The sequence below is a fragment of the Apium graveolens genome, chromosome 11 (genome assembly GCF_009905375.1).
Source record: "Apium graveolens cultivar Ventura chromosome 11, ASM990537v1, whole genome shotgun sequence".
In the NCBI taxonomy this organism is placed as follows: domain Eukaryota; kingdom Viridiplantae; phylum Streptophyta; class Magnoliopsida; order Apiales; family Apiaceae; genus Apium; species Apium graveolens.
Genome location: NC_133657.1, coordinates 27,235,291 through 27,245,317, shown reverse-complemented (window position 1 = coordinate 27,245,317; position 10,027 = coordinate 27,235,291). Strand labels below are relative to the sequence as shown.

The 10,027-nt window shown below is 39.0% G+C and overlaps 1 non-coding gene across 1 annotated transcript; it reads right to left on the bottom strand.

Annotated features, from left to right (window-relative positions):
* Positions 1–7,667: 7,667 nt before the first annotated feature.
* LOC141699345 (small nucleolar RNA R71) lies at positions 7,668–7,774 on the bottom strand. The gene has a single exon (XR_012565814.1). It is a non-coding gene; the product is annotated as a small nucleolar RNA R71 (small nucleolar RNA).
* Positions 7,775–10,027: the final 2,253 nt, after the last annotated feature.

The following is a 10,027-nucleotide window of genomic DNA, read 5'->3' as shown; positions in this document are numbered from 1 at the left end:
TTAGATGATGGGTTAGTGTAATGGGTGTGTACTCATGTTTAGAGCTTGTTATGAGTAGTATAGTTCATGTGAATCATGGTTATTGAAAATTTAGAGATTGGTTGGTTTTGTAATGTTTTTGGAATGATAAATCTTGATTATTAGTTAATGAACTTAATTATAAGCTTCTAGTTCATGATTGAGAGTAATATAAATTGGAAATTGTGCGTTGTTGGGGCTGTTGTAGTAAAGAATGGATGAAGTTTGGTTGTAGTGGTGATTGTGGGTTGAATTGTGAATTGGTTGGAATGGTTTAAATTTGGAAATCGCGTAAACATAGCCGTCGTAATGCCCGATTTACTTTAGACTGTTTTTGTTCTTAACATCAGGACCCGTGAACTCATTGTTAGGTTTTGACCATTGCTATGATTAGATAGTTCATGTTATGAGATTCGTTTTGATATGTGGTTCATTTGAATCCGATGTACGGTTTAGGAGAAACAACCGTTTTAAGTAACGGCGTTTCGCGAACGAACCATTACCCCTCGCCTTACTTTGAAACCTTGGTTAAGGCCCTTAAATGACTAATTGGAGTATGAAACAATTATGTAAAGTGGATTAGGCAGTTGGTAGAGTACTCGCGAAAGAATCGCCTTAAAATTCTTAATGGTTAATTTATTAAAAATGGTGGAGCTGAGGGTACTCGAATGCCTTATGTGATTCGTTAAGCGTAGAAGTGACCATAAGCGAACATTAGGGTTCAATTGGTTAAAGTCTAGTTTCTTAAGCGACCTGGGTTTAATTCCGACTTATGTTGTTGTTCATAGGTTATCGGACCCACTCTAAGCTTAAGTCTATCCGGGAACACTCAGACAAGTTTTCTACCCGTTATACTGTTGTTGTGATGTATATATGTATATGCATTATCTTGTGATAAGTGCATGATTGTTATTAGTAAATCTTGCGCTATATTGGAACATGCTGATATGGTATATATTGATGTCTGTTACGTAATCTTGATATCTAATTGTTGATTCAAATGCTTATAAGTTGCATAATACCTATGCTAGAGATAAGCATTTTTTGCGTATACCCTTAGTATAGGGGATCCAAAGGTGAACATTTTCTAAATCGAGAGTCGATGTTCCCGAGTATAATATATATTTATATATATATATATAGATTGATATAGTTTTCAAAACTATTAATCGAATAAGGTTTATTCGATAACTTTATTTTATTTAATGAATATTATTTTGAATATTCATTCGAGGACTTATGACCCCGCTTACTTTATTTAATGAATATTATTTTGAATATTCATTCGAGGACTTATGACTCCGCTTACTTTATTTAATGAATATTATTTTGAATATTCATTCGAGGACTTATGACTCCGCTTACTTGATTTAATGAATATTATTTTGAATATTCATTCGAGGACTTATGACTCCGCTTACTTTATTTAATGAATATTATTTTGAATATTCATTCGAGGACTTATGACTCCGCTTACTTTATTTAATGAATATTATTTTGAATATTCATTCGAGGACTTATGACTCCGCTTACTTTATTTAATGAATATTATTTTTGAATATTCATTCAAGGACTTATGACTCCGCTTATTTTATTAAATAATATTCTTTATTTTGTTAAAGAATAATGTTTCGATAATCAAACTTACTTTCGATTATTCAAATAAAGATCATACTTTCGTATAAGTATATCTTTGGTTATTTATTATTCATTTCAAGTATGAGTTTTAAAACTTCTACTTCAATTATTTTTATAGAGATTATCCTTTATGGGAATATTATTATAATGATAATATTCAGATATTTTCTAATATATCGGGACTGATTTATTTCATTAAATCAGCATTACTCCAAACATTCTTAAAAATATTTTCGAGTCTTCAAAATAATTTTTTTAGGTTAGAGCGGATCCCAAAACTCGTTTTCAAATTTAAGTTCTTCCTTTTTGAAGGGGACTTCAATACTCGCTTAAAAATCTAAGGGATCCGACTCTGTGGTGTATTTTATATTCACAACGAGGTTGCTGTTTTGATAAATGAATTGATTACTTACCCAATGTTCGGGAATTAAGTCCATCTATTTGAGTCGGCATAAACAACATGGGCTCAGTGGGCGTCCCTGAAAGTGTAAGTGGCTCAGTGGGAGTCCATCAATACGTAAGTGGCTGAGTGGCAGTCCAGCATAGGTCCTATTGCGGCCAGGGTAATGACCAGTGGGGAATTCGTCCATCTACTAGTAGAAAAGGTTACTTATTGGTATCTTTGCCTGATCAGCAAGATATCAGGTTTATGCCAAGGTTTTCTCCTTTCCAAATTCATTGGATATTACAACTCTGTTTATAATTTTTATAACAGAGGTTTTCAAGGAGTGTATGAAATGTATATATATATATAGGTGTATATATATATCGGGACTTAATGAAGTATTTTGTAACTTCATTTCTTTTGAATGATATTTCAAAGATTGAATCTATTCAAATCTTATCTTGTAGTCTCATCTATGTGATGAACTTTTGAAACTGATTATAACTTGAACGGTGGTAGTTCAAGTAGTATTTGGAAAAGATATAAGTATATTGGGTATCTTGTAACTTCATCTTTTCAACTTATATCTAGTTAATGATTATCTTATGCATGACAAAGATTTTCAGAAAAAATGTTGAGACAAGGTTAGATATATGAGATCACCTTGCAATGATATTTTTATACAGTTATAAAATGGAACTCGTGACAACCCGAATCCCCGACCCCGGATTTGGGGGTGTTACATACCACTTCATAGTTGACCTCTTACTTCTTGCACAATCATATTCCAAATCGCTAATATCTTCTTTTACAAATAATTTGATTCATAGATTCAAATGAAAGTCGAAGATTCTAGGGTCTTCTACCATCACCCCGTCTTTGGAGGGCGCGTCCTTTCTAAAAGAGCTTCTTCCTCGATAGGGTCTTTAACCTCAGAGGGTGCGTCATTTGTAAGAGGAATGTCTTACCTCAATAAGGTCTTCATCGTTGGAGTGCACGTTCTTTATAAGAGGAGTGTGTTCCCTCGACAAGGTATTCATCCTTGAAGGACGCATACTCTCTGAGGGGACCCTTTTACCACGACAAGGGTATTCATCCTTGAATGGTGCATTCATTGTAAGAAGAGCGTATTATATGCACAAGGTCTTCAACCTTGGAGGGCGAGTCATATGTAAGAAGAGTGTATTACCTCAATAAGGGTATTCATCACTGAAGAGCGTGTCCTCTGTAAGAGGTATGTCTACTTCGACAAGGTCATCATTTTTGGAGGGCGTGTCTCCTGTAGGAGGCGTATCTACTTCTCCAAGGTCTTCTACATTCTTGGAAGCGCTTCCTCTGTAAGAGGAACGTCTACCTAGATAAGGTCTTTATCCTTGGAGGGTGCGTTTTCTGTAAGAGAAGCGTCTTACCTCGATAAGGTATTTAGTTTTGAAGGGCGTGTCCTCTATAAAAGGAACGTCTTACCTCAACCAAGATATTTATCCTTGGAGGGCGCGTCCTCTCTAAGAGGCACATCTACCTCAACATAATCATCAGTATTTAATGGCACGTCTTCTATAGGAGACGTGCCTACCTCGACAAGGTATTATCTTTGGAGGGTGCTCCCTCTCGAGGAGGCGCTTCTAACTTAACAAGGTCTTCTACATCCTTAGAAGACGCGTCATCTCTAAGAGGAACTTCTTCCCCAACAAGGGTCTTTATCGTTCATGGGCGTTATCTCTCTAAGAGGAACTTTTTACCTTGACAAATGCTTCATTCTTGGAAGGCACGTTCTCTATAGAGGAGCGTCTTACCTCAATAAGGGTATTCATCCTTGGACGATGCGTCCTCTATAAGAGGAACCTCTTACCTCGATAATGTATTCAACTTTGGAGGGCGTGTCCTATGTAAGAGGAGCGTCTTACCTCAACAAGGTTATTTATCATTAGAGGGCGCGTCCTTTCTAGGAGGATTGTCTTAACTCAATAAGGGTATTCATCCTTGGAGAGTATGCCCTCTCTCAGAGGCACGTCTACCTCGACAAGGTCATCATCCTTGGAGGGTATGTCTTCTATAGGAAGTGCATCTATCTCAATAAGGGCTTTTTTTTCTTAAAGGGCATGTCACCTCTAAGAGGCACGTCTACTTCGACAAGGTTTTCTACATTCTTGAAAGGCACTTCCTCTATTAGAGGAGCGTCTACCTCGACAATATCTTTATCCTTGGAGGGGGCCTCTTCTAGAAGAGGAATGTCTTACCTTGATAAAATCTTCATCCTTGAAGGTCGCGTCCTCTATTAGAGGAATGTCTTATATCGATAAGGGTATTTATCCTTGGAGTGTGTGTCCTCTCTAAGAGGCTCGTCAACCTCGACATGGTCATCATCCTTGGATGATGCATCTTCAAAAGGAGGCGCATCTACATCTCGATAAGGGTATTCATCCTTGGACGACGCATCCTCTATAAGAGGAGTGTTTTACTCGATAAGGCCTTTATCTTTGGACGGCGCATCCTTTATTAGACAAGCGTCTTACCAATCCAAGAGTTTCATCCTTGGAGAGCGCCTCCTCCCTAAGAGGAGTGTCTTACCTCGACAAGGGTAGTCATTCTTGGACGACGTGTCCTTTGTAAGGGGAGTATATTACCTCTACAAGGTCTTCATCCTTGGAGGGCGCGTCTTGTAGAAGAGGGCCGTCGTACCTCTATATGCGTATTCATCTTTGGAAAGCGTGTCTTCTCAAAGAGCAATGTTTTTCCTCGATAAGGGTATTCATCAATAGAGGACGTGTCCTCTCTAAGAGGCGTGTCTACCTCAACAAGGTCTTTAGCCTTGGAAGGCGCATCCGATCTAAGTGGTATGTCTACCTCGACAAAGTCTTCTATATTCTTAAGAGGCGCTTTGTTTATAAGATGAGCTTCTACCTCGATAAGGTTTTTATCCTTGGAGGGTGCATCTTCTGTAAGAGGAGCATCTTACCTCAACGAGGTCTTCATCCTTGGAGGACGTGTTCTCTATAAGAGGAACATCTTACTTCGACAAAAGGTATTCATCACTAGAGGGCGCGTCCTCTCTAAAAGTAGCATCTTACCTCGAGATGGATATTCATCTTTGGAGGGTGCATCCTCTCTAAAAGGAGTATCTTACCTCAGCAAGGGAATTCATTCTCGGAGGGCATGTCCTCTTAAAGGCGCATCTACATTGACAAGGTCATCATCCTTGGAGGGTGTGTCTTCTTTAATAGGGGCGCCTACCTTGACAAGGTCTTTAGCCTTGGAGGGCGCATCCTCTCTAAGAGGCACGTCTACCTCGACAAAGTCTTCTACATTCTAAGAAGGAGCTTCCTTTTTTAGAGAAACTTCTACCTCAACAGGGTCTTTATCCTTGCAGGGCATGTCTTCTATAAGAGGAACGTCTTACCTAGACGAGGTCTTTATTCTTGGAGGGTGCGTCCTCTGTAAGAGGAACGTCTTACCTTGACAAGGGTATTCATCCTTGGATGGCGCATCCTATCTAAAAGGAGCGTCTTACCTCGACAAGGGCTATCATCCTTCGAGGGCGCGTTCTCTCTAAGAGGCACTTCTACCTTGATAAGGTTATCATCCTTGGAGGGCGCGTCTTCTGTTGGAGGCGCGTCTTCCTTGATAAGGTCTTCTAGATCTTTGGAGGGAGCGTCTGATAAGTGGATTTTATATCTACTTAGAATGCTTCATTATAATCTTAAGTTGGTGTTTTGGACTCAAGTTGTTTGTATTTGTGATATGTTTTTGTGTTATTACATTTCAGGCATCAATTAAATGAAGAAAGGAGCTTTTCAAGGAAATATGCTGAAAATAACCTAGAATCTGAAGTCAAGGACATTTTCAAGTTGTAGAGAATCTCGTTAGCTTTGCGCGGGCAGTTGAATCGCCTAATTCTGACGAGTAGAACTCAAGATACGGCCAAAAGAAGAAACTGCAGAAAAGTCCAGAAGTCAGGCGCGGACGCCCCCAAAATCAGCGTGCCCGCGCTGACTTTCTGCCAAAACAGCGCGGCCGCCCCGCAATCAGCGCGGCCGTCGCGCCCTGATTTTTGCCCCAAAATCCTGATTTTAGTAGAAATTGGAGATGTTAAGAGTCCTGGTCATCCTGAAGCCAATATATATCAATAAAAAGACATTTTTAACGACAAGGAGCGAAGGGAGAGCAATAAGAAGACCTAGAGAGTACGAGAAGGCTACGGAGAAGAAGACTTTTATTTTCTTTAATATAGTTGATACTTGGATGCTTGTTTTTGATTTGTCTTTAAACCTTAGTACTCTTATATTATTTATTATCATGATTTCATTGGAACCCATGATGACGATGAGTTCGGTTATGAACTAATTGTTATCGTGGGGTTCTAACGGATTTACTAATGGATTTCTATAGTTAATTTGTTTCAATATCTTGGTGTTTGGTGATTGATTGATATCCTAGTATTGGTTGTACTTATTCATCTTATGTGTGTACCTAACATATAAGATATAATGTTAATCTCTATTGAAGCGAAAATGAATATAGAGATTTAGAACTTGCCATGCTAGCATAGGTTCATGTATTTATTATGCATGATTCGTAGGTAATTTTAAGCATCTTACTTGCCCTATATAATCATGATAGATAACTTGTTCATTAAACCTTTATGTTGTCAAATTCTATAGACATATAGGGTCTCAACATAATTGTAGTCTATTCAGCTTCCATCTCTTTTGTGGATATCTGGTAGTATGGTATTCGTACAACGAAAGTTGGCGTTTTACTAGTTTCGTGTTATCTGATTAGTTGTCATCACCATTACATGCTAAGGTTAAGAACAATGACTTTGAATGAAGTAGTAATGAAGTTAGAATCCCATGTTTGTCTCATATAAGTAATTCAACCTCAATTCTCTCTGTTAATGCTATTTAGTATAATCTCTTAGTTTAATCAAAACCCAATTTGTTATTTGTCTTAGCATTGAGCGATAACCATACATTGTTGCATAAGTGCATAAATTGAAGTTAACCTAAACCAGTCTCTGTGGGAACGAATCTGATCTATATCTTATACTACTTGTGAACGCGTATACTTGCATGAAATTTAGCGCGTGTTTTCGCCCTAACAAATTTTTGGCGCCGCTGCCGTGAACTCGGTGTTAATTTTTAGTTTATGTGCTTGTCATCAATGGTCGTTAAAGTTCACTGACTCAGATTCTTTTACTTTCACGGTTTACTTGTTTGTGTTTCAGGTACTCATTACAATGGGAGATCCAGCAACACCAGCGAAAATGTTAATGGATTATTCTCAACCCAAGATCAATGACATTCAATCTAGCATTGTCAGGCCAGCGATCACAACTAATACCTTCGAGATCAAGCCTGACATAATTCAGATGGTGCATAACTCAGTTCAGTTTGGGGGTGCCCCAACGAAAGATCCCAATACGCACATTAGGGATTTCATAGAGATCCATGACACCTTCAGGTTCAATGGTGTTTCTGAAGATGCTATAAAGCTGAGGCTTTTCCCCTTCTCTCTGAGGGATAAAGCTAAGTGCTGGTTACATTCTATACCAGCAGGTTCGATCACCACTTGGGAGGATCTTGCTCATAAGTTTCTTACTAAATTCTTCCCTATGGCGAAGATAGATGCAATCAGAAATGCTCTTACTCAATTTGCGCAGCAATCGGGAGAATCTCTATGTGAAGCTTGAGAGTGCTACAAGGAGATGCTTAGGAAGTGTCCTCATCATGGAATGCCTGATTGAATGATCATCAATTGCTTCTATAACAGGTTGGGAGCACAGTCAAGACCCATGCTCGATGCAGCACCAGGTGGAGCATTATGGGCAAAGAGCTATGAGGAAACTTATGATCTAATTGAACTGATGGCTGCTAATTAATATCAGTATCCAACCCAGAGATTTCCAAAAGGTAATGTAGCAGGAGTTCTTGAAGTGGATACAGCTACGACTATCACTGCTCAACTAAAGGCGTTGTCTATGAAGATCGATCCTCTGGCCAACTATGGTGTTAATCAAATAACCAGTGTTTGTGAGCTGTGTGCAGGTTTGCATGCGACGGAGCAATGCGCTATATCTAGTGAATTGATAGGGATAGATAAATCCTGATTGTGTAATTAAATATTACATTGATTATACAAGATGTGGGCTGCTAGGCCCAATAATAAGATGCATGATATTCAGACCAAAAGGTTAATACATTGATCATGCCTGATGGACCAGATCAGGCCTGATGGAACAAAGAAGGCCCAAAACCCTGATTATTAATTAATTTCGTAATTAATTAATAAGGGAGAAAAATAGCTATTAAGACAAGTCCTAGTGGGGATATAAATTCTTGTAGATTGGCCTCCAAGGAACCTCATAGGATAAGGAATCAACTTCCTACCTCTTAGGACTCCAAAGTCCATTCTAATTCCGAGACTTGCCCACCAAGTCTCCTATACCAAGTCCAATTCAAGGACTTCCAACATCTATATAAGGGGTCTCACCCCACAAATCAGAACTACATTTTTGGCTTGATTCTCTAATTCTCAGAGATATGTAGGCATCTCGTAAAGGCAGAATTAAGCTACGAAACACGAGAGCAGCCATTAAAGGCCTTGAGCTCCCGAACCTTAGTAATAAATACAGCAAATAATAACATTAGTTTTTTACCCATAACATGAATCAACTCAGTTTGTGAGCAACTTTCAGAGATCGCAACAACCAGTTCTAGACACTTATCATCCTGACAACTGGAATCATTCTGACTTCAGCTGCAACAATCATAATGCGATGCAACAGCCGTTCCAGCAGTTTGGGAACAAGCAATTCAATCCTCCTAGTTTTCAGTAACAATTTGCACCAAGACAACTCCAACTTCAACAACAAACTCATGGAGGTACAGGTCTATATTTGAATGAAAAAATCTGAATTGGAGGAGTTGAGGCTTATGTGCAAAAGCCAGACTCTTATATGCAAAAGCCAGGCTGTTTCTATCAAGACTCTGGAGGACCAAATGGGGCAAATTGCTAATGCCTTATTGAATTGACTACCAGGAACGCTTCCTAGTGATACAGAAGTCACTCTAGGAAAGATGGAAATTGAAGAACAGGTGAATGCCATCATCTTGAGGTCTGAAAGGTCGCGAACCCCCAAATTTAGCAAGACGAAGAGCCTGAAAAATCTCAAATTTCAGAAAATGCAGTTGTGGCTGAAGAAGAAGTGATGAAGGATGCCGAGGTGGAACCAAGGAAGAAAACTGCGGAACACACTCCTCCTGAGGGTAATACAGGGGAGAAATAGGTCTATCCTCCACCTCCTTTTCCTAAAAGGTTGCAGAAGCAAAAGTTGGAAATGAAATTTGCTAAATTCTTGAAAGTTTTCAAGAAACTTCACATCAACATACCTTTCGCTGAAGCTCTTGAACAAATGCCTAGCTATGCGAGGTTTATGAAAGGTATTCTCTCTCGAAAAGTGAAACTCGATAACTTAAAGACCGTTGCTCTTACGAAGGAATGCAGTGCTGTGCTGTAACAAAAGTTGCCTCCGAAGCTTAAAGATCCTGAAAGCTTCACTATTCCTTGCACCATCGGAAACTTGTCATTCGACAAGTATTTTTGTGATTTGGAAGCTAGCATCAATCTGATGCCCTTATCTATCTTCAAGAAGCTTGGTCTGCCTGATCCGAAACCAACATACATGTCATTGCAACTAGCTGATCATTCAATCATGTATCCACGAGGTATAGTGGAGGATGTCTTGGTCAAGGTGGATAAACTCATCTTTCTTGCTGACTTTGTAATTCTTGATTTCAAGGAAGATAAGAAGATTCCAATCATCTTGGGAAGACCATTCTTGGCTACAGGCCGAACTATGATCGATGTGCAAAAAGGAGAGCTTACGATGAAGGTTCATGATCAGAAGGTCACTTTTAATGTGTTGAAGGCAATAAAGTTTCCCACAGCTAAAGTGGAGTGCTTTAAAGTAGAGATGGTCGATTCTAT